Source organism: Hoplias malabaricus, chromosome 7, assembly GCF_029633855.1.
Source record: "Hoplias malabaricus isolate fHopMal1 chromosome 7, fHopMal1.hap1, whole genome shotgun sequence".
Classification (NCBI taxonomy): Eukaryota; Metazoa; Chordata; class Actinopteri; order Characiformes; family Erythrinidae; genus Hoplias; species Hoplias malabaricus.
The window spans coordinates 29,287,794-29,312,512 of NC_089806.1; the positions used below are offsets into that span (position 1 = coordinate 29,287,794).

General features: G+C 39.8%; 1 protein-coding gene across 3 annotated transcripts in view; it reads left to right on the forward strand.

The window, feature by feature from the left end:
* galnt14 (UDP-N-acetyl-alpha-D-galactosamine:polypeptide N-acetylgalactosaminyltransferase 14 (GalNAc-T14)) overlaps positions 1-24,719 on the forward strand; it is a 134,253-nt gene that overhangs the window by 17,768 nt on the left and 91,766 nt on the right. The gene's annotated exons all lie outside the window — the stretch shown is intronic.

Sequence of the window (24,719 nt, forward strand, 5' to 3'; positions counted from 1 at the left end):
TATGGACCAATATTGAGCCAGGTCTCGCAACTACGGTAAGCAGCTGCCTACTTCATTTTCTTCTGCGCGCGGTGCATGCTGGATATATACCGGTATATATATTTCATTTCCATTTGTTTTTTATGTAAAGACCCCAAAATGGCTCCTATTAAGAGACACGCATATGACGCAGAGTTTAAACTCAAGGCGATCAGTCACGCAGAAGAACATGGGAATAGAGCAGCAGCAAGAGCATTTAACATTAACGAATCAATGGTGCGAAAGTGGAGGAAGCAACAAGATGACCTACGCCAAGTAAAGAAGACTAAACAGAGTTTCCGAGGGAATAAAGCGAGACACTACATGTTTTACCTTAAACTACGCTGGGTTGTAATCTATTAATAAAGTTGAACTGACCTATCTGACTGTTTTGTTGACATTCCCTTTAGCGCAGCTCCATCTAATTGATGCATAACGTAACCCCCAGCCTCTACTGTAGCATCTATTGTATGCGCCTTATAATCCGGTGCGCCTTATATATGGACAAAGTTTTAAAATAGGTCATTCAATGAAGGTGCGCCTTATAATCCGGTGCGCCTTATAGTGCGGAAAATACGGTAATTTTCCTTGTCTTTGTCCTTGAGTTATGTCCTGAGGCTCTTGTCCTGTAGTTTCTCAAACATATGAACCACAACTTTCTCCCATAATTCACTCTTATTTATTAATGTAAACACAATATCACTACTGTTGAGTTCAGAGGGTAGATTGCATTTTATTTATGCTGAAATATGTATTAAATATCACAACTCTCACTTTTGTGAAACGGTGGCGCAGCAGGCAGTGTTTTCTCCTTTCCCAAAATACAAGCATTTTAATTTTATTTTGTTATTGTATATTTTAAATAGATTCATTACTAATATAAATGTAATTTTATTGTGTTGATCTTATGTTGATTCTTAATTTTACTCAGTGTTGCCAACTTAATGACTTTGTTACAATATTTAGCGAGTTAGTGGCTGGTGTTATTGTAGACTTTTGGAGACTCTTCATGAAAGTAAATATCATTTTGCATTTACTGTCTTCAACAAGCAGCAGGTGCTGCCGTGAGCCCCTCCCCCCGTCACACAGCACTCATAAGCGGTCAGTCTCCCAATAGCTGCAGTCAAAGCAGAGAAGACCCACAACCTCTCCACTCTGCAGCAAAACTGCAGAGGAACATTCTACACCTGTAACCAAGAGCTAGCTTTATATTATAAATTATACATTAATTCATTTGTAATCTCAGCTGGTTGGTAAGCATATGTTAAACATCATTAAGCAATTAGTCAGTGTTTGTTACTGTACTCATCAAATAACACCACTTGTTTTTGGTGAAATGGTTGTTTTTTGTGTCCTTAAACTCAGGCATCAAAGAGGATGTGTATTTAGCTGGTTTGATCTGATCTGACCCTTTCTTTGGAACGACTGCATGTGACAGTCTGTGGGGACATCGCTTCTCTGTGCTGCTAGTCTTGGAGGTCAGATAGACTGGCTGCATCCCCGCTCATTCCAGGACAACTCACTAGAGGATCCCCCAGCCGCTGTTTGTTCACAGCAGTTCTCAGAGCTCCACTATTGATTTCTTCACTGCTAGGATTTGATTCTATAACAGGCACATGAAGCTACTCATTAACGGTGTGCTTCTACTGCAAAAAAAAAAAAAAGCTTCATTTTGCAGCAGTTTATGGTGCAAATTGGATGCATTCTCTCTGTGTGCCTAAACATAACTCAATCTTGGTTTATAGGCTTAGGGTTAAATAATCATTTTCCTGATCAGAAAGTTGAGAATTTAAAACCCACTCAGGCCCATCAGTGTAAAATCTAAGCATGCATGCAGTCAATATTGTGCCTGAAATAACATGACGTAGTCTATAGACTAATTTCATTTTTGAAATTTAGCATTTAGTATGGGTTAAGTAATCTGGAACAGCAAAAATAAGTCAGTATTAACCACCTTCTCTACAACCACTATCCTCATCTCTTTTCATAATTTTCAACATTTGGAGATCTCTCTGTCATTTCTCTGACGTGAGAAGAGAAGTGACGCCTAGCATGTCTGAATGAGCCACTTTGTTATTTTACTCATTTACTGAAACCAGGGCTTCATAAACACACCAGAGCAGTTTCCAGTACAGAAACAGACCCAAACAGCTAGTAAATGGTGAGCAAGCATCTTCTGAACTTTTTTAAGAAGTTTTTTTTTTTTTTATTGTGAATGACACATTTAAATTTCTATGGAAATTAATGTAAATAAATTAGTTCAAAGTAATTTGGGAGCATTTCTCTTTATATCATGAAAATTACACATAATGTGAAGGAAATCTGCAGAGTCAAAATAATGTAATGAACAAAAAATCGACATGCATGTTTTCAGTTGGACAGCAAGGATATATAATAAAGTTGTAGTTTTATCCTGATTTAGGCTGTAGCTTGCAGTGTTGTACCTTGTTGTTTTCTCTGACCTAAGAACACTTGCAAAATGTAGGTGCTTGAGGTTGTCGTTTCCAACAGAGGCTTGCTTCTGGCAATCTTCAAATAATTTAAGGTTATGTAAATAACTTTTTACAGTTAAAATATGATAAAATGTAGATACAAATCAAAAGTTATCAACAAAAACAGAGAATGTTTATTGAATAAGTGGAGTGCTCCCTCTCTTTATTGCTCAATAAAAGGGTTAGAAATCTGAGTATATCACTGAATTCTAAATTCACGTTTATTCTTCGCTTTAATAACATATTAAAGGAACACTAGGTAGGTGTTTTTACTTTGAAATTACAGCTTCAAAATCATGATGATGCTTCACTGATCTGTAAGAGGGAGAACAGAGCCTCTTTCATTGAAACTCCAGGCTCAGCTCTACAGAAAATGCATATAACATTTGGAGCAGGGTAAACAAACCTCTCCTGTCCCATTGATTCCAGTACAGTGCGTTTAAAGTGAATTACACTCTGCAGCTGTAAGGGAAACCATAGGAGCAAAAATTCTAATTCTTACTTACTGTCCCTTTAATAGAGTTTGGGTTTTTGCTTCAGGTTTCCCCCTAATGTAATTCACTTTTACAACAATGTACTGAACTCACAATCATTTTAAAGTTGTAATTTTAAGGTAAAAATACTATGTAGTGTTCTGCTAAAGATTTCTAATACTGGTCCATTTTTTATCTAAAGAACAGGTTGTCCTCGGGACTTCAAATATTCTTTTTCTCCATAAGCCAAAATAGAGGTTAAAAAATGGGCTTTTTCAGTAGAAGCTTCTGTGAAGGGAACAAGTTGTGTGTAGAAGAAGATAGAGCAGTCAGAGGCCTCTGTTGAGGTGCAGTATTAGGCAAAATGTCAGCATTTCTAATGAAATAATTCATGCAGAGTCTGTGTGACAATAGCGGGAATCTCAAATGAAAGGTAAGGAGGCGACTGATTATACAGCTCCAGAGTCCCGCTGTTACACTATGCTGCCACGCAATGAATACCAGCAGTGAGGCATCCTGGAGGTTTTCAAGCTTACATCAGCTTTCTCATTTTGGAGTGTTTTGTGTGGCTACATGGATATGTGAGAGCATGACATGCTCTCTGTCTCTAATTAACTTAAGCCAAAGTTGGATAAACAAAGTTTATCAGTTTCTAGGTGCTATGAGAAAGTCAAGACTTGCCACTTTAGCTTAACTTAGTTTAAACTTCTCTGATATGTTGTTTAAAATTATGCTTGTAGAAAGCTGTTTGTCAAATGGTTCTTTCACAGTCAAGTAATAGGGGTTTTTCCTCAGATTACTGAAGAGTCCCTGCTTTCTGCAGCATCAGACTCTGCTCTTCTCAGACTATAAAGGAGCACTTGTTTCTCTGCATAAATTCTTATGCCCATTTCACCCTGCTATTTCCCCACAGGACCACCACAGAGCAGGTATGATTTTGGGTGGTGCACACCTGCCCTGTGGTGGTCCTGTGGGTCCTAATCATTGAAGAACTGAGTGAAATGGCAATAAGTAATTATGCAGAGAAACCGGTGGACTACAATTTGTAATTGTAGAAATACAAAGTGTTACTGTATGGTCAGTGAAACTGATACTATGGACAATGTGTGTTGATACAAGGTAGGTTTTCCTAATCCAGTGATCATTCAGTTAGTTTCTCTTATTCTTCCAGCCCTGCTGCCTTTGTACTTATACATTCCACTAGGTGTCTGAGTAATCCACTCCCAGTCACATGAGGAGGTGTAATACATGCAATTGATTAAGTTATAACCCCCTTGGCATTAAATCAAATGTGAAATTAGATTCTGACAACTATTTGCCAACTATCCCCACCACCCCACACTAACTCTTATGCCAAAGCAATAGGCTTATATCTCCAGAGAGTAATAGTTGCTACCAGAGCCAATGGTATGAGCCTTGGCACAGTGAAAGCTCCACTTCTTAAGGACTAAGAACTGATAAGCACGCTTGCCAGCAGCTACACGCATGTTAGCAATTAGACATGCTGTTTATCCACTTTCAAAGGGGCGTTCTAGCTATGGTGAAGAAACACCAGTAGTGATGGCTTTCTTTTAACTGAGAGGATATTTAACTATGAAGAAAATTGACATATCATTTCGTCAAGTGGAGTGCATAGAGTTTCCCAAAGATGTCTGTGGGCCTGTTGAAAGTAGTGCTAATCAGTAATAGCCTGCAATGGAAGTGCTAATTTAAAAAAATGGTTTGTGTTTTATATACTTAGCAGTTGGGCCAAGTTATAACAAAAAAATTGACATTCCCAGGATCTGTATGTTTATTTTATGAAAACAATCATTTTTTTATGCTGAAATGAGGCAGATGTTTGAAGCTGCATAGCCATTCCTGCTGCCTGATAGATGCTGGCATTGATTGCATCCATTTACAGCCATTTTGAAGTGAACAGTTGCTGTGATTTAATTGAGTTGCAACTTATGACCGCTCTGTTTAAAGACCTCCAAATGGCCTACATGGTAATAGCAAAACTTAAATACTGGTTAATCAATACTGTATGCAGTGGGTGCACCTGGTCAATAGACCACTGTAATGATAGGAAGCTATTATGCTAGCACTCTAAGTAATTTCTAGCAATGCAAGGGCATTGCCTTGGGGGAGGAAAAAAAAGATTTATTCAGCTGTATTTGCCAGGTGCCACATTGACTGTGATGATACTTTAAATACATGTTTAGACTTAAATATGAGATGTTTTTGGTATTTATCATTGATTATATATGCTTTATGTTTAACATTCTCTATAAAGCTTCACTGAACTTGTACATGCACTTGCTGGCCAGGAGGTTTCTAACATTAAAACACACCTTGGTAGGTGGATTGGCTACTCAAATTTGTCCATGTGTGTGAGTGAATATTTGAGTATGTGTCGCCCTGCGAAGGACTGGCGCCCCCTTCAGGGTGTGTTTCCACCTTGCCCCTAGTGATTGCGGGTAAGCTCTGGATCCATCACGACCCTGAATTGGATAAGTGGTTACTCACAATGAATGTATGTACGCCACCTGTAACCATATTTTTTAGTTGTCTATTGCATTCATAATTGGTCAGTGCCACAATGATGTCTTTGCTCAGATACTATTTGGATGAATGATCATTCTCAGCAAAGACACTGATATGTTAATGTTCATTTTACCAGGCTGTGATTAAAATCTGAGGGTATTTTTATTAATGTGACTGATATCTGATATTTTTTGGTCTGGGTGGGAATGTCAAATCAGGTTTCACTTTCAAATGTAGTCCTTGATTGAATACATATCTGATTCGTGGGCATGCGACAAATGTGAAAGGCCTGATCGGACCTCTGAGAGCACCAGCTGCGCATTTGAGGAGAGACTCAAGCTGCCTCCCAAACAGTACCATATCCTCTGTATAGTGCAGGGGTCGGCAACCTTTACCACTCAAAGAGCCATTTGGACCCATTTCACACAGTAAAGTAAACACTGGGAGCCACAAAACCCTTTTGAAATTTTAAATGAAATAACAATGCACATAACAGGGTTTGTTTTTTTACCTTTGTGCTATGTATAAACAAACTATACTGTGTTACGTTTATGAAACCAATGAACAACTGCAGAGAAAATGAAATAACATTTCTGCATGCAACATAACTGTCAACCCAACATCTTTTTTTCGGTGTTAAAAATGTTAAGTAAAATACTCAATGTCTATTTGAGTCCTTGTTGTAATGGAAAAAAAACGCCGAACTTAAATTATCCACTGTCAGCAAACTAAAATGCTGTCCTCTCTCTGCGTGCCGTCATTATTTTACTGGCGCCGTGCAGTCAGCTGTCAAAAAGTTCAAGAAACCGCACACTGGCGGGTGTCGCACATTGGAAGTTGTGACATGTATTAAGAGCGACAAAAATATTTTAGATGTTACAAGATCACCATAATCTTCATAGAATTACATTTAGAAAATGAACGAACCAAAATACAATACATTTTAATTAAATACTCATGAATTATTTTCAAAAGCTGAGTCGCATCAGAGAGATCAAAGAGCCGCATGTGGCTCTGGAGCCGCGGGTTGCCGACCCCTGGTATAGTGCATTTCACAGATAATAAAATCTATCATACTACATTGGCACTAGGCACTAATTTTACAGGACTGTTAGAGAACTAGTGACATGATTTATGATTATTGTAGAACCATACAGTGCAATTTAATCTCTGCATTTAACCAATCTGTGGCAGTAAACACACATTCACACCAGGTATTAAGGGCAATAAACACTTTAACACACAATCAAACCAGCAACCTTCTGGTACCAGACCAGATCCTCTAAATATTAGGCCACAGCTAATAATATATGAAGCTTATGGCTGATTACAAATGCTTTTTTGCAGAGTGCAGAGACCACTTAGGATATAAAACGTGCAGCACAAAGTGTGAACGAAGATGTTTGGCATTCAGACAGTCTCTCAGCGCAGTAGTATAAACTGTTTTTTTTGTTTGTTTGTTTGTTTTTTGTTTTTTTTTTGTTTTTGTTTTTTTTTTTTTGCTTTCTCATCCTAATAGTGTATGGTTTTTATGGTTTTTTATGACTGTATGGAGTCCAATTAATCATAGTGGCTAATTCAGAATGTGGACGCCAACTGAATTCTCTTTCAGAGAAGTAGCAATATGTGTTGCAAGTAGCAGTGACTGAGTGTTTCTGTCTCTTTTCTCAGTATCTTTGACATTCAGTAAATCACATTTCACAGAAAAGAGGCACAAAACACAAGGAATGCACATCATGAACCAGAATGGTCCATTAGTTCTCTAGTGCTCTCCACTGAACAACTCTCACCATACTGGAGGCATTGCGCATAGTTATGACATCTGTGCTTTTAGGAAACTACTAAAGGAACCAGACCTGAAACTGCAGGGCGTCTTGTACAAGTGCTGTGAAAAATTCAGAAAGTGAAACGATGTAGTTAGATGTCAGCTCATTTTAAGCATTTTGATTATGTGGTTTTACAGGAACAGGATTCTGGTTTAAAAAATAAAAATTTCTTTGTTAATAAAAGGCCTTACATGAGTGCCTCTTAAAGGAACAGTACACCTATTTTGGCTCTTTATACAAAATGTCATCTCAAGGCTAGCTGGTATGTGACCTTGTGACATGTTAGGTCAGATTAGCACATTGTCAACATGTCGCCTAGGACTGCAAAGATAAAAAAATAATAATTACACACTGGCTGCAGGGGCCTAAAGGCTAAACATTAAATCTGTGTTGGCAAATGTGCATGTACACTCTATGCACAAAAGCATTGACACACATTTCCTAAGGATAATATTTTTCATGTTTCATGCATCTCAGCCATGAAGTGGCTGAAACTTTCTGTGGAGTGACAACACTGAACACTGAATGTAAATATGGGGGAAACACTGGGAGCTTCATTCAAGATAGTGCCAGTCCATATCTGGACATACACACACATAGATATTCATTCACATACACACTCATTCACTTACACAGGACAGTTTTTAGAGTAGCCAGTTCACGTAAACTCCATAGACCCAGAAGGGAATCAATAGAGAAAGGGGGATCTCCACCCAGATGGGACTTGAACCCAAGATCTTCTCTTTCATACAAGTTGTGTAGTGCAAATCACATCTACAGCACTGTTTTGAAATCATGAAGGAATATAGGGGTGTGGTTTCCAACCTTCCTTAGTGTTACGTAGTGCAGTTTCACAGCACTGAGCCCAGAGGCTTTATTCTCCTTATTACAGGTCAGTGAGTTATCACAATGATTTTTAATGTAAAAATACTACCTAGTATTCCTTTGAAATAGTGAATTCTCTAATTAGAAGAGGTGTATACCAAGTACAGTTTAAACCATACAATGATAGTCATTGCTGATATTAAAGTAGATCTTATAAGCACCCAGATATAGACCTGTCACAATAATTACATTATCGATTTATTGTAGAGTATATGAATATATACTGAAGAATTTTTGCTGATCTTGATGCTAACCATTGTCTTACTGGCATGCTTTCTTACATAAGAATGAACGTGACCAATATTTTTACCAGTTGCTCTTTTCTAATCATTATATTCATGGTATAAAATGTTCTTAAAATGACAGTAATATTGTTTATTGCAGTTATTCCTCGGGTGATATATTGACCACAAAAATGGTTGTTGTGACAGGCCTATCAAGATGGAAGAGTACAAAATTGTAAACAGTGAACTTTTTAATTCCCTGAAACACCAAGTTTGACTCCAAATTCACAACTTCAAGTTTGCAGTCATATGCTGTGGTAACCCTATCATAAATTTAGTGTGTGGAGAACATGGCCACAAATTCACCACGATGGAAACTTTCTCAGTTTTTCTGGCTGAGCATCCATCATCCTCCCAGAGATATCAGCGCCAGGCTTCCCCTCCACCAGATGTTGTGTCTGACAGGTACTCTAATGATATTCTATGTTTTACTGTTTAAACCATCCTGCTTTCTCAGGAAGACCTTGGGGCTATGGCTGCAATGAGTGATAGCTTCAGCTTCCAGGTTGTCTACTCAAAACTTTTCAGACAGACTGCGGAACTGAGTCACTTTTCTTTTTCATGGTTGTAGTGTGAAATGTTTCGATAGATGTTTTGTATCATTACTTAAAGGTACGATTGGGCTAGGGCTGGGCAATTAATCATATTAAGCATATTTACAGTACAAGTCTCCTCACTGAACAGTGAAGGTCAAAAATATAACAACTAAATAATTCATATAAGTTCATTAATGGCAATCATGGTAAAATGTACAATTAATGGTTGTATTGATTTGCGCTCATATTGGCCAGCACTAGATTGGCCTAATGTAAATGTATGCATAATATATAATCAAATCAAATTTATTTATATAGCGCTTTTCACAACTGATGTTGTCACAAAGCAGCTTCACAGAATTCCAGTAAGACAAGATTTGACATGAAATGTAAAGACAAATGTAAAACCCTCAAGTGAGCAAGCCAGGGGCGACAGTGGCAAGGAAAAACTCCCCCAGCTGAGGAAGAAACCTTGGGAGGAACCAAGGCTCACAAGGGGTGACCCATCCTCCTCTGGTCAATCTACTGGTGATGATAGTTAGTAGTCCATGAGAACTTCAGTGTAGGGACAGCTTCAAGGCACTTGGTGGTTGCTGGAGCGTGGGCAGCTGGTCTGAAGCGTGGAGGAGGATCTCGACAGTCATCCATCAGACAGGTGGGCAGTCGTTTACTCGGAAAGATGTAAAGGGATGGAATTAGTTTTGAATTGTTTTGTGTTTGTAAAGTAGAAAATATGAAAATTTCCAGAGTGTGGCTAATGACTCCGGCAGATCTGACTATGACAGCATTAACTAAAAGGAGAGAACCAGGAGGACACACAGACACGGGAGCATCCTGAAACACTGGCATCCCTCCGCTCCACCGTCAACAAACCTGAGTGATCGTGAGAAGTGGCGGGACGACAGCACCAGCGTCTCAGTATACTATAATTCCCTGTGTCCATGGACCCCCCGGATCTGCCGCCTTTATCTATGGGGGAGCATTAGCTACCAAATGATAAACTAAACAAATGAGTTTTTAGCCTACATTTGAAGATTGCGACTGTGTCTGAGTCCCGAACATTTTCTGGAAGATCATTCCAGAGTTGGGGGGCTTTATAAGAAAAGGCTCTTCCCCCAGCTGAGGCCTTCTGAATTCTGGGAACATTTAAAAATCCAGTATTCTGTGATCTGAGTGAACGTGGGGGCTCATAATAGGAAATTGTATCTTGAAGATATTCAGGAGCAAGCCCATGTAGAGCTTTATATGTTAATAACAAAATTTTGTAGTCAATGCGGAATTTAACAGGCAGCCAATGAAGTGATGATAAAACTGGGCTGATATGTTCAAATTTTCTAGTTTTAGTGAGGACCCTAGCTGCAGCATTTTGAACTAGTTGAAGTTTTCTTAAATTGCTGCTGGTGCATCCTGACAGTAGTGCGTTACAGTAGTCAAGCCTTGAAGTAATAAAGGCATGTACTAATGTTTCTGCGTCCTGGAGGGATAAGGCATTTCTAATCTTAGCAATATTGCGAAGATGTAAAAAAGCTGCCCTAGTGATGCTACCTATGTGTTGATCAAATGATAAATCCGGGTCAATTATGACACCAAGATTTTTTGCTGCTGAACCAGGTTTAACTGGAAAGTTAGCTAGATTTTAAATTAAGTCTGATAATTTATTTCTTGTCACTTTTGGACCCAAAAGCAGGACCTCTGTTTTGTTGCTGTTTAGAAGGAGGAAGTTACGCAACATCCAGCATTTCACGTCTTTTACACAGTCCTCTATTTTCTTTAATCTGTGTTTGTCATCGGGCTTGGCTGAAATATACAATTGTGTGTCGTCTGCGTAACAGTGAAATTTAATGTCATGGTTTCTTATAACTGTGCCTAGCGGTAACATGTATGATGTAAATAATAATGGTCCTAAAATAGAGCCTTGTGGAATTCCAAATCTTACTTTAGAATAATTTGAATTTAGATTGTTTACTTTTACGAATTGATAACGTTCCGTTAAGTAAGATTTGAACCATAATAGGGCTGTCCCTGTGATTCCAACCATGTTTTCTAACCTTTCTATGAGAATATTGTGGTCTATTGTATCGAAGGCTGCGCTTAGGTCAAGAAGCACAAACAGGTATACGTGGCGTTGATCAGAGGCAAGAAGAAGATCACTTGTTATCTTGACTAGAGCTGTCTCTGTTCTATGATGTTGCCTGAATCCAGATTGGAATTTTTCATATATATGATTCTTATGTAGATATGAACTAAGTTGTTGGGCCACAGCTTTTTCTAAGATCTTAGACAGAAATGGCAAATTAGAAATAGGCCTGTAATTAGACAGTGTACTAGCATCAAGATTTGGTTTCTTGATCATAGGTTTAATAACTGCTAGTTTAAAAGCTTTGGGTACATGGCCCAGACTAAGCGATGAGTTTACTATAGTTAAAAGAGGATCAATAATAGCTGGTAGTACTTCTTTGAGCAACTTTGTGGGAATTGCATCAAGTGTGCAAGTTGTACAGTTTGCGGAGGTGATAATCTTCTCTAGTTCTATTTGTGGGAGTGGGTAAAAGGTTTCAAGTCTTTCTTTTACAGTTATATTATGTTTTATTTCATTCACATCAGGTGGCAGCCAGGATGGATTTGATCCTGTGGCTAGAGTTTGTTGTCTAATATTCTCAATTTTATTATTAAAAAAGTCCATAAAATCTTTACTGGTGAGAGTTGCTGGAATTAGTTGTTCAGAACCTGCTTGATTTTTTGTAATTCTAGAAAACACACTAAACAGTGCTCTCGGATTATTTTTATTATGGGAGATCAGCGAGGCCAGATATGCTGAGCGAGCTTTAGTGAGGGCATTTCTATACTCTATAAGGCTGTCCTTCCAGGCAGAATGGAACACTTCAAGCTTGGTTGATCGCCATTTCCGCTCTAGTTTTCGTAATGTTTGTTTTAAAGTACGGGTCTTATCGTTATACCATGGTGCGAGCTTTTTCTGTCTTATACTTTTATGTTTAAGTGGTGCTACCTTTTCTAAAGTAGATCGACAGGTATTTTCTAGGTAATCAGTTAGTACATCTAGGTCCATTGGGTCTGATGGAGTTGGAACTGGGGTCGATAGTTCTGGTAGGTTTTCTATAAATTGTAGGGCGGTAGATGGTTTTATTATACGCCTTGTAGAATAGCGAGGGTTCTTACATATATTATGGATAAAACGTAGCTCATATGAAATTAAGTAATGATCGGAGATTGCTGCGGATTGCGGTAAGATATTAATTTTGTCAATGTTAAGACCTAGTGTCAGAACTAAGTCTAAAGTGTGGCTGCAGTAGTGTGTAGGCCCTGTTACATTTTGAGTAATACCAATAGAGTCTAAGATTGAGGTAAATGCCTTTTTTAGTGGGTCACTTTCCTTCTCAAAATGGATATTGAAATCTCCTACAATTATAACTTTATGATTGCACACCGCTAGGTTTGTAGCAAAATCGCTGAATTCTTTCAGAAATTCTAAGTAAGGCCCTGGTGGTCTGTAAATGTTGCATAATAAAAATGCGTCCTTTTTTGTGACCGGATTTGTAATAATAGTGGAGAGAACCTCAAAAGAAGAGAAGGTGTCGCATTGTTTAAGACTAATTTCTAGGGTATTTTGGTAAATTACACATACTCCACCTCCTTTGCCTGATATTCTTGGGCTATGTGCATAATTATAGCCTAGGGGGGTGGCTTCATTTAGTGCTAAATATTCATTTGGTTTAACCCACGTTTCCGTGAGACAGAAAACATTGAATTTATGATCACTTATAATATCATTTACGATGAGTGCTTTTGAGTTTAGTGATCTTATGTTGAGTAACCCAAATTTTAGTTCTGAGGTGTTGCTGCTAGGTGTTGTGTATGATTTAATATTGATTAGGTTGCTGAAACAGGCTGATTTTGTTTTTCTACTTTTACATTTAGTTCGGGGGAAAGACACAGTCTCAATACAGTTGAACCTGGGTGACGTCTCAAGACAGTTCGCAGACGGTCGGTTTAGCCTGTCTGTCTGCGGCCTGGTCCCGGCTCTGGATTGTCAGCAGCTATCTACACTACTCTGCTGACTAACTAAGGACTATGTGCTATACTGCAAGAAAGTAAGGCAGCACCCTCCCGCGTGGGGTGGATACCATCCCTACCTATAAGACCAGGCTTGCCCTCAAAACGTAACCAATTGTCTATAAAGCCCACTTGATTTTCGGGACACCACTTGGACATCCAGCAGTTTAACGCCCAAAGTCTGCTGTAAGCTTCGTCGCCACGCCGCATTGGTATGGGGCCAGAGCAGATTACGGCATCGGACATCGTCTGGGCCAGTTTAATCACCTCTCTAATATCACCCTTAGTTACCTCAGACTGCCGCAGACGAATATCATTGGCCCCTACATGAATGACTATCCTCGAATATCTCCTATTAGCTAACAGTCTAAGGTTGCCACTAATATCCGGCGCTCTGGCTCCCGATAAACAGCTAACTGTTACTGCCGGCGCCCCTAAAGGAGTAGCTAATTTCACGTGCCGAACAATAGAGTCTCCTATAACCAGAGCACTCTTAACAGGCTCCTCAGCGGGTGCTTCGCTGAGCAGGGCAAACCTGTTTGACACGCGAATCGGAGGAGCGTGGTGTCCCGGTGGGCTAGCTTTGGCCTCAGCGTTAGCATGAGCCTTAGCTTTCCGGCTATGACGCCGAGACGTCACCCATTCACCCCGCTGTGAGGGCTCTAACGCCGGAGTCGTGGGGGTGCTAACTCTCCCTAAGGCACCCGGAGTTGCTAACACAGAATCTCGCTGTTTATCCCTCAACAATAATAAGCTCCGGATGCGCACTTCTAGCTGGTCCAATTTATCCACCAGAGAGCTAACTAGCTGACACTTACTACAAATACAACCACTATATTTATCGCTAGAGGTGGAAAAGGGCGTTAAACTAAACATGCCACACTCTGAACAGGCAAAACAGCCAGTAGTAGCCATGGAATTGCAGGTACATACCGCTTTTAGTGAATTTTAGTAACTTACACCAAGAACGTTACTCCAGGGTCCGGTGGCAGTTTTAGTGCCTCTGTAATGAATATTCCTGCGGAGACAATCTAAAAGATATATCTATGGATGGTTAGTAGGTTATAAAAACAGATATAAATATAGAAATAACAATGGAAACGAGTAAACAGGAAAACCCGAGCGATCAAAACAGCTTCCAAACGGGTAAGATAAAATGTAAGATAAAATGAGTAATATACATATAGTATATAAGTGGAGCCTTCTGTATATACCAGAATGTCTCACGTTCATGCAATTAACTGACTAAAGAAACTATACCTGCTTATTGTTCATTTGCCTCTGATGAAAATATATTAGTGTTTAGGGCTGCAAGTAGCGATTATTTTGGTCCATTCTCTGGATCTGGGGTCCATTCTCTCACATTCACTGACCATACAGTAGCACTTTGTAGTTTTACAATTTCAGACTGTAGTCCATCTCTTGCTCTTACTTCCTTTTACCCTGTTCTAGAATGGTGAGGACCCCCACAAGACCACCACAGAGCATGTATGATTTGGCCGGTGGATCATTCTTAGCACTGCAGTAACACTGATTTTGTGGTGTTGTGTTAGTGTGTGTTGTGCTGATATGAATTTATCAGACACATCAGTTCTGCTCAAGTTTTCAAAGCCCTCAGTGTCACTGCTGGACTGAGAACAGTCCACCAACCCAAAATATCCAGGAACCCAAAATAAAGGACTATATGACAACAAACACAAACTGTACAGCAGCAGATGAGCTACTGTCTCAGACTTATCATCAACAACATTGACGGTGAGGTAGGGTTGTCAACAAAGTTTGTAAACCGTTTGTAAACAAAGATGAGTAACGCAAGAAGGACAGCTAAACCACCACTACCCAGCATTTTTCTTGCTAATGTTTGGTCTCTGTCGAACAAACTGGATGAACTCCAGCTCAGGATTACAACACTAAGGCTCAGGGAGTGTAACATGTTTCTAACAGAGACATGGATGAACAGTACCTCCTGACATTAATGCCAGATCAGCTATGGATGAGTTGAGTGCAGAAATCAACAAGCAATGCGCTGCGCACCCAGACCGAGGTTTATTGTTGCTGTGGACTTGTTGCTGTTGCTGTGCACTCACGCAAATTTACGAACTGTGCTGCCTAAATTTCATAAATATTTTTCCTGTCAAACCAGAGGAGACAACACCTTGGTCCCCCTCACCAACCTGGGACAGTCTGATCACCTCTCATTGATCAGTGGCACCTAACTGGGGAGCAGGAACAAACATCTAAAAAAGGAAACAAAGCCAGTTAGTGTGGCCAGACGGAGCCATTTGATTGGAGTATGTTCCTCACAAACTGTGGACTTTCACACAGACCTGGACATATACAGTCACAAACTATATAAACTATATAAACATGTACTGACAATTTCACCACTGTCAAACAATGCATCTCTCCTGGATGAACTTAATTAGTTTTATGCTCATTTTGACAGCATTGAACATAACACAGCTTGCGGTTGGCCTCCCCCTCACAATTACAGTCTCCTGGCCTAAATTACCGGCTGCTGCATGCCCAAATGACTTCTGCCCTGTTGCACTCTCACCCATTGTGATATTTCCCAATAAGTTTGATGTGTCACATGGCCCTCTTTCCATTGAAAAAAGAAAAGTTGGATCCAAAATGGCAACTTCAAAATGGCCGCCATGGTCACCACCCATCTTGAAAAGTTTCCCCCCTCCCATATACTAATATGCCACAAACAGGAATTTAATACCACCATCCCATTTTATTAAGGTGTATCCATATAAATGGCCCACCTTATATATATATATATATATATATATATATATATATATATATATATATATATATATATATATATATATATATGTGCTCTGAAGAAGTGTTTTATTGCCACTGTTGCCTCTGTGACACTCACTTGGGACTAGGACCCGGAACTCGGTAAAGATGGTTTGTGACAGTTGTTGTAAAAAGTGCCCTATAAATAATAGTTATAATAAAAAATATATATAAAATGGAAATGCACCGAGTAAAATAATTGTCACACAGAATAAGTACAGCTAGATAAAAAAAAAACAGAAAACACTTTTCCATTACCTATTAAACCAAAATTCCTCCCCAGAAGGACTAATTCATTTTAGCTTTGGCATAAATAGCAGCGGTTTAAGGTGGGTTTTTCCAAGAGGTTATAATTAAGTCATTAAAGAGGCCATTGGCTTGTCTAATTACTTGTGAAATATAAATCAACATGTTATGTCACAGTTACACACCCAATTGGATTACATTATGTTCCATGACTGATCGTTTATTCCTTAAAGGTACATCTAAGTAGTAACACAGTGCCTTGATTTGCTATCAAATTAAAGTTAACTCTTTGGCATACGCTGCTCATGTAGTCTACAGCTGTGACTTTATTTCTTTGGAAGCAAGAATATTGCATTGTAGCTGAAAGAAATAAGGTGTGGACACGTTTAGATAATTATTGTGCATAAATATTGGAATCACTCATAGAACATATAAAGGAATGCAAACTGTGTCTTAAATCCAGTGATTCTTTGGACTAAATACTTCTTGGAAGAGAAGAAAAAATGTTCTGACAGGGTTATTGTGCAGGCAGATTTGCATATTTAGCTAATGTTAGATCATATTATAATGATGCCAGTAGTCATAACAGGTAATGGAAGATAGCATACAACAACATATCATTTAATTGTAATATTAGGAATCATAAAAAAGAAGACACATGTTTGCAGGTAAAGTAGGTCTATGTTTTCAGAAACAGCAGCAGGATGTCTTTCCGTGATATAAAGTTTTTTACCAAAGTTATGTAAACATGTAGGCTAGATTACACACAAAATCTGATTTTGTGCAGTTTTCAAATTATACATGTATATAAATGCATTTACATACATTCAGTTGTGTATGGCACACACAACTTGCATAATCTCCACAGAAAAGCATAACATGAATTGAAGAACTGAAGTAAAATGTAAACTTGAGGTATGTAAAACGCCCCTGCATTGGGCTGACAAGCTGTGGAACTGTGTTCCCTGGAGTAAGAGAACAATTCAGTTATTTTGTGATGAGTTAGCATGATGTTTGTGATCTAAACCTTGTTTAACATCAGTCCGTGATAGTGATTGGAGGTATCTATTTTTCATACTGTCGTACCATCTGAAAATATTAACGTGGTATACATACTATGGCTTGCGGGTTAGGGGTGCATTATCGGGCTGCACAGAACCCCTTATCCATGACTGTTTGTGAAGTGAATGGATTTTGGCGCTGTGCAGTTCAGCTCAATACAGCCCAGGTTTACATGTTGTGCTAGGCAAAAAAGAAATACAGCACTGACACTTGACTCCTGTGTTTATTTTCTTCATTGTGACCTTTTTCCCAACAGAAGGATCCGTGTTTTTCCCTTGTCCAAATTTTTTTTTCTTATGTGACATCCAAATTAATGTCTGAGGAAATCTCCCACTATGAATTTGATGTTGTCGGCACTCCCTGTAATGTGCCAAAGAGGAGTTCATGTTGGACTTCTTCAGTTCAATTTGATACATATGGAGAGGAATTAGTGCCAGATTGAAAAGCAATCATTGCAATAGGACGATGTGAAATGCAATCCACACACGTCAATGCTTTTCCAAACTACTGAATTTGGGGCATGGTTCTTCAAGGGTTCCTTAATAAAGACTGAGATTCATGGCTACCAGGGGCCCCAGAGATCGAGCATATATTGGTCCACTGGCATAAAAAGTTGGCACACCAGTGCTGGTCCACCATCGGACCACTTAATACTGTCCTGTGTACAGGATCTAACTAAATTTTGATCTCCTCAAACAGATTTTAAATTTACAGAGACTTTTATTCAGTAAAAACAAGTTAATACAAATATTACCAACAACTATGAGAGATATAATTTTGAGTATAAGCCTGATATAAAATGATTATGCTGAAAATGTTGACACTGTGCTGGATTAAAATAATTTATTAATCTAATTTATAAAGAATACTAAAAAAGAACCTAATGAAGGAAGATTGATGTAAATTGGATTGTGAATGAGAAAGTGCTAAAATGTAGCATTTTGTATAAAATTCTGTTTAATCACCAGTGGTCCGCCCAGAAAATGCTGTGCAAAACACTAGTGGACCTTCAACTTTGCCCTCAGTGGGCCAGCAGTGGTCCACCATCTCCTTGCTATCAGGGATGTGATATTTATATGCAAATAATTACTCTGATTCTTAAAGTAAGTCAGCTTATTGTAATCACCGAATGAAATTTAGTTTCTCCAGGACACGGGGCTAACTTTAGTTCTGTCTAAAACCAGCTGTAAATTCCCAGCTCTTAACTGCTGCTCTCAGCGCCTCCTCAAAACATACCCTTGAAGGAGGGACTGAGACTCCATTGACTGCAGCAGTGAATGAAGGACAGCCAACTTGGGCTGCTCATTAGCTTAATAAAAGTGATGACCAATGAAAAGCATGTTCTCTGTTTAGGAGTTGTGGAGTATCTGCCCTTCATCGTGTCTCAAACAAATACTCCATCACAACAGTCTCTAAGCACTCCAGCTCTGAATGCAACTCAGGGGAATTTGTGTTTGTGTGGAACAGTCAGAAATGAGTGTGTCCGCGAACGCAACCTTGCACGCAGGGAATTAGCTCTGGCTGACTTGCCCGCCCAGGCCCAGCCGTGATTAGGCCCCTGGCATCCCTGAGCCAGTTTTTATTAAAGAACTCTTGAAGAACCACGCCCCAAATTCAGTAGAGGCCTGTGATTGGATAGCGATTGCTTTTCAATTGTGGCATGAATACAGCACTGCTCTCAGCTGAAATGCAATGCCTGCTTTACATTTTGCTTTGGCATGTTAACAGTGCCATACAGTGGAATACAATAGAGTTGAGATGATTGCATTTTCGGTGCTTTGTGTTCAATTCTGACACAAATTCAGCATTTTATTTTTTTAAATGGAAATCGATGTGTATTTTTTGTTTTTTTTTTCTGGTAAGAGACAGAGTGATATTAAATCCATGTAATGAATATTTGTTTTCATTATGGCATGTCTGTGTTTAAAAGTAATCTCAGTTGTATTGCATTTTATTGAGACATTTTATTGAGTTTATTTTTGAAATATCCGAGGATGTAAAGCAATGCAGTTGTGTACTGACTGTATTCAGTTTTGACACTAATTAAGCATATAAGTTTTAAAATGTAAATCCTCATGTATTGTTTTTCAGTAAAGAGGTCAAGCAAACAACGTGAAAATGTAGTATTTGTATTATTTGTTTGTATTATATATGTAGTATTTTGAAAATATTGTATTTGAAGCAGTAACAAAAGTTACTGCTTAAAAAAAGTTACTGCAAAAGTTAACTCCACCCCAACCCCCCCCCCCCCCCCCCCCAAAAAAAAAAAAAAATATATATATATATATATATAAATGTAATATAAATGGTCTATGTTCATAGACTATATAGCACCTGAACTTGCTACAGGGATGAGTGCCTCATTTCTGAAACCACAGTCCTATATATGAGTGTTATCTGTATAGTATTTGTTACATCAAATTCAGTATATGAAATGTTTCTGCTGCTTTTGTCTTACAATTAGCAGGCACAATTTTGCAGTAGAGGCTTTCCTTCTTGCCATCTGTTACCATTATTTTTAGTTACCCTTTGATGTTACATGGCTGGATTATAATTGTTATACTTGTTGCACTTACATTTGATCTATAGGACTTAATGCATAAGGAAAACTGCTTTAGAGGTTGTAAAACAAAGCAATGTATAGGGAGTAATAGGCATAAAATAGATGTGAAACTGATGGATTGCCTTCTTTGAAGACCTTGTGTGGGTTAGTGCAATTGGATGTCTAGTGTGCGTGGGAAGAGTGCAGTAGGGGATCAATACCAGAGAGGATGTGTTTGTTCAGTCTGAGCCCCACCTAAACTGAAACCAGGACCTGGCTGCCCAAACATCAGTCATTCTCCAGCATTCAGCATAACAAGAGTGTTTGTTTTGTTTCAGTCTGCATGCCACATTCAGAAGCCTTTATTAGCCAACACTTTTATCATATGCAGCATATTTTTTTCTGTCAAGTGCTCACTCTAGACATATGTGCTTGAACTAATTGTAATATTCAAGTATGATTGAATAATAAATGTACAGGAAAAAGGTTAGATATCAACACATAACCATGAAAGATTGAGATGACTATATATACTGTGTGTGTATGTGTATATATATATATATATATATATATATACACACTCACACACACACACACACACACCTACATACAGTACTGTGGAAAAGCTTTAGACACCAGAGATTATGAGATTTAAAAAGATATTTATCTGAGCAGTAAGTGTTTACTGGCTAAAAAAAAACCAAACAAACACCAAATAACATCTTCATTAGAACTATCATTAGAATAAATCCAAATCAAATCAAATTTATTTGTATAGCACTTTTTACAACTGATTTTGTCACAAAGCAGCTTCACAGAATTGCTGCAAGACAAACTTTGACATGAAATGTAAAAATGTAAAGAATGTGTGTGTGTGTGTGTGTGTGTGTGTATGTATATATATATATATATATATATATATATATATATATATATATATATATATTATGTGTGTATATATATACACACACACAAAAAGAAATTTCAAATTTGTTTGGTACATTATTTCTTTGTTGTAAAAATGCAGAATAAATTTTATACCATTGGAAAGCTTGTTAATTTCCCTTTTAATTGGTGTCACATTTGTAAGGAACATGCATTTGTGGGATGAGCAGTAAAGCTGAGTGTGTGGGTTATGCCCATGAAAAATTTTCCAAATCTACTCTGCCAGTGCTAAACAGCTTATTTTGCTGTAGCTTGTAACGGTTACAGCTACACTGTGCCTTTAAGAGAGGGGACCTCTATGTTTATATATATGGGTGCAGGTATCTAAGGGTCTCTCCAATGAGGGGTGGGGCCAGTAGAGTGACCCCCAAGGAGAAGAGGGTCAGCTGGTGTCTCAGCTTTAGGCTGCATTCCTCCATTTTTAGTGTAAACTCTATTGAATCCAGTAACACTGTCAAGAAGCTCCGCGCTGCCCTTTTCTTTATGTATGAACGGCTGGGGTAGTAGCCGTGTGACCTGGCTTTGTATGGTCCGTGTAGTAGCTAAATAAACTAGCCTTGGTGTAGCCCACTCCGGAGTATGTGTCCTGAATGCTAACTGCTAGCAGCCTACTACACACCACGTAGCCTCTAGGCCAGGAGCTTCTCAAATTCCCCGCCCTAAAGGGGAGGTTTTCACAGACGAAGTGTTACAAGTGGCGCCCGAACATCTTGCTAAAAGAACCGAGAGCCTTCGGTGAGTGGATATCCTACTTTCGCATCGCTGCCTAAAGACTACCGAGGCCACCCCACGCGGCTAGCAGGAAGCTAGCGGTCGGCGCGAAGTGAGTGGCGGGCGATAGTGAACTGCTGCTGGGGACGGACAGAGTGGAGGCCGCGTCAGCATATTGTGGAGGTATCCGAGTGCTTGTGAACTTTTCGCCTGATTTTTTTTTTTATGAGACTGTCGGTTGAGTTGTCTGGTTGTTGGAGAGGAGAAACGAGACTGTTTCGCGGAGTTAAGCTGCCGGTGAACGGACCCTTTTTTTTTTTCTTTCCTGTGCGTTATGCGCGCGAGTTGGCGGGAATCCGAGACAAGCGGTTTTTCTCCCGCATCTTTCTCTTATCGCGGGACTTTCTGACGTAATATAGGACTGAAACAAATCTCGAGTTACTATATAGAGAGAGTTTAAGTTGAATTTAATATCAAGCTCATTCCAACGAGGTGGAGCAACAGTGTTTTTTTTTTCTATTCTCCCTCCAGCCTTCTCAAGCTGCAGCGAACTGAACTTTTTCTACACACTCTCTCTGCGCACGAGCGGTGGAGCTGTTTTTCTCAGAACATTTTTTATTTATTTATTTTTCTTCCCTGGTTTTTTTTCTTTATTTTTACATTGTTGATGCACTTGTCAATGTAACATGTTTAGCCACCTTGACCCACAGACTGACTTTCCTGACCCCAGACTGAGGTTGCCTCAGCAGTCTAGCGGAGGTCTAACTGAGCAAGTCCAATCACTGAGGTCTGAGGTAAGACTCTTACAACAATGTTTGACAGACTCACTGGATTTACAGAAAAGCATGCTTGAACAGTGGGGCATTCCACATAATAGAATAGAGACTGATCATCATACTGGGCATGTTACATCCTCAACACCTTATACAGTGCCTGTACCAGCACATGCTTCCACAGGTAGACGTGCCACCCAAGACCCCCAGTCTAGTGGTGCTTCTTACACGTCTCCACAGTGTCTTGACATGAATAACACTTCTAGGATCCTGGCATCTATTTTGAACGCCTATCGGATGTCTTTTGACCTGACTGATGCACAGGTTTTCTTTGAACTTCCACGTTTTCTGGCTAAAGAGCCACTGAAATGGTTCACTGTCCTTAGAACGCGTATAGTCACTTGGACACAATTCTGTGACCTATTTAAGAAGGTCTTTCTTCCAACTGACTTCCAAGAGCTAGTCATGAGAGGCATACTTGACCGAGTTCAGGCAGCTGATGAACCACTTTCCACATTTGTAGCCCACATGTTGAGTGAGTTTAACAAACTGCGAAGTCCTCCAGAACGGGAACAGATCGACCTTATTTGTAAACACACCCTGGACAGATACCGAGTGGCACTTTATGGTACACCCATTGTGTCAGTTATGGACCTTCTCTTGCGAGCTCATGAACTTCATTCTGCTCTGGGACCTGGTGGACATCATTGTCAGAGGGTTCAGGGAAGGGCTAAACACCCTGATGAAACACATTGCTTCAAATGTTCTCTGCCTGGCTTTATATCACGTACCTGTTCACGCTGCAATTCCCTATCTAAGGATCAAAACAGTAGTCCCAGTATACCCTCTGATGCTGCACAATGCCCCTCCAGTTCAGTCAGTCCTGTTCCTGTTGTGGATAGCGGCAAATTTTCAGATGGCAGGAGGTCTTCAGGCAAGCTGCAGGGAAACGGCAAAAGGAGGAGGTCGTTTTACAGAGGCACACCTCCCCCCAAACAATAGACCTGCCTCACCCAGCTCAACCATATTTAGGACACGTGGAAGACATCACTTCAGGAGCCTTCTGGAACACTCCTTTTAAAACTAGAGTCAACCTTATAGGGGAAGGAATTCCTGCCACTTTAGACACAGGCGCCTCTCTGTCAGCCGTGCGAGCCAACCTGGTAACACCCAACAGCCAAAGCAACCCCAAAACTCAACCATGGGCTGGTCCACCTTTACAGTTAGCTGACGGTGCAGGCTGTGAACCATCAGGAATAATATGGCCTTCAATAGGTTTTCAAGGCAAGCGGTTCTACCATAGGTTTGTTATTATTCCCCGCTTGTCCTCACAATTTTGGGAATGGACTTTATGCAACGTGCCTCACTGAGTAATCATATCCCATCCAGGACTGTAACGTTTAGTGATGAACTTGACCCCACTTTTGATTCCGATGACACATGCGGCTCAGCTGACCTACATGACTGCATAATGGGTCTTGAAACTGCAGCTCCCACTCTCAGTGACAAGGTGGAGACAGCAGCACTGAGTCCAGAACAAAAGGTGAAGCTAAGAGAACTATTGGAGCAGTTTTATGATCTTTTTGATGATCATCTTAGTCACACATCGTTAACCGAACACGTCATTGACACAGGAGATGCTAGGCCCATCAGCCTTCCGCCTTACCACACATCACCTGCAAAGAAGAAAATTATTGAGGACCAGATACGGAAGATGCTTGAGGAGGACATCATTGAGCCTTACTTCAGTCCATGGGCCGCCCGGTGGTTATTGTGAGAAAGCCTTGTGGGGAACCGAGATTCTGTGTCGACTACAGGGGACTTAACCAGCTCACGGTAAGAGACTCTTATCACCTCCCAAGGATTGATGAATCTCTGGATTTCTTGGCACGAGGAAAATGTCTTTCTACTATCGATCTAGCACGAGGATATTGGCAGGTGGCAGTTCAGGAGAGTTCAAGATCCAAGACTGCTTTCATTTCGCATCAAGGTTTATATCAGTTCAAGGTGCTTCCTTTCGGTCTCAGTAACGCCCCGGCCACATTCCAAAGGCTGATGAACACAGTTCTTGCTGGCCTCACTTATAAGATTTGCGCGGTGTATCTTGATGATGTGGTCATGGCTTCCCCAACATTTGATCAGCATCTGAAAGATCTGAGAATAGTCCTAACCTGACTCCAGTCAGCTGGCCTGTCGCTTAAACTAAACAAATGTCAGTTTTGCCTCAGTGAACTTTCTTTCCTGGGCTACCGTGTCACACCTAATGGCATTCTGCCTGATCCTTCTAAAGTGAGCGCTGTAATGCAGTTCAAATCCCCAACGAATGTGAAGGAGGTTAGACAGTTCCTGGGACTGACAAGTTACTACAGGCGGTTTATCTCTGGTTATGCCCAGCTTGCTGAACCACTGTTCAATCTCACAAGAAACGATGTGTCTTTCTCTTGGGACAGCAGCTGCTAAACTGCCATGAATACCCTGAAAGACCACCTAACATCCTCCCCTGTCCTGAGATTCC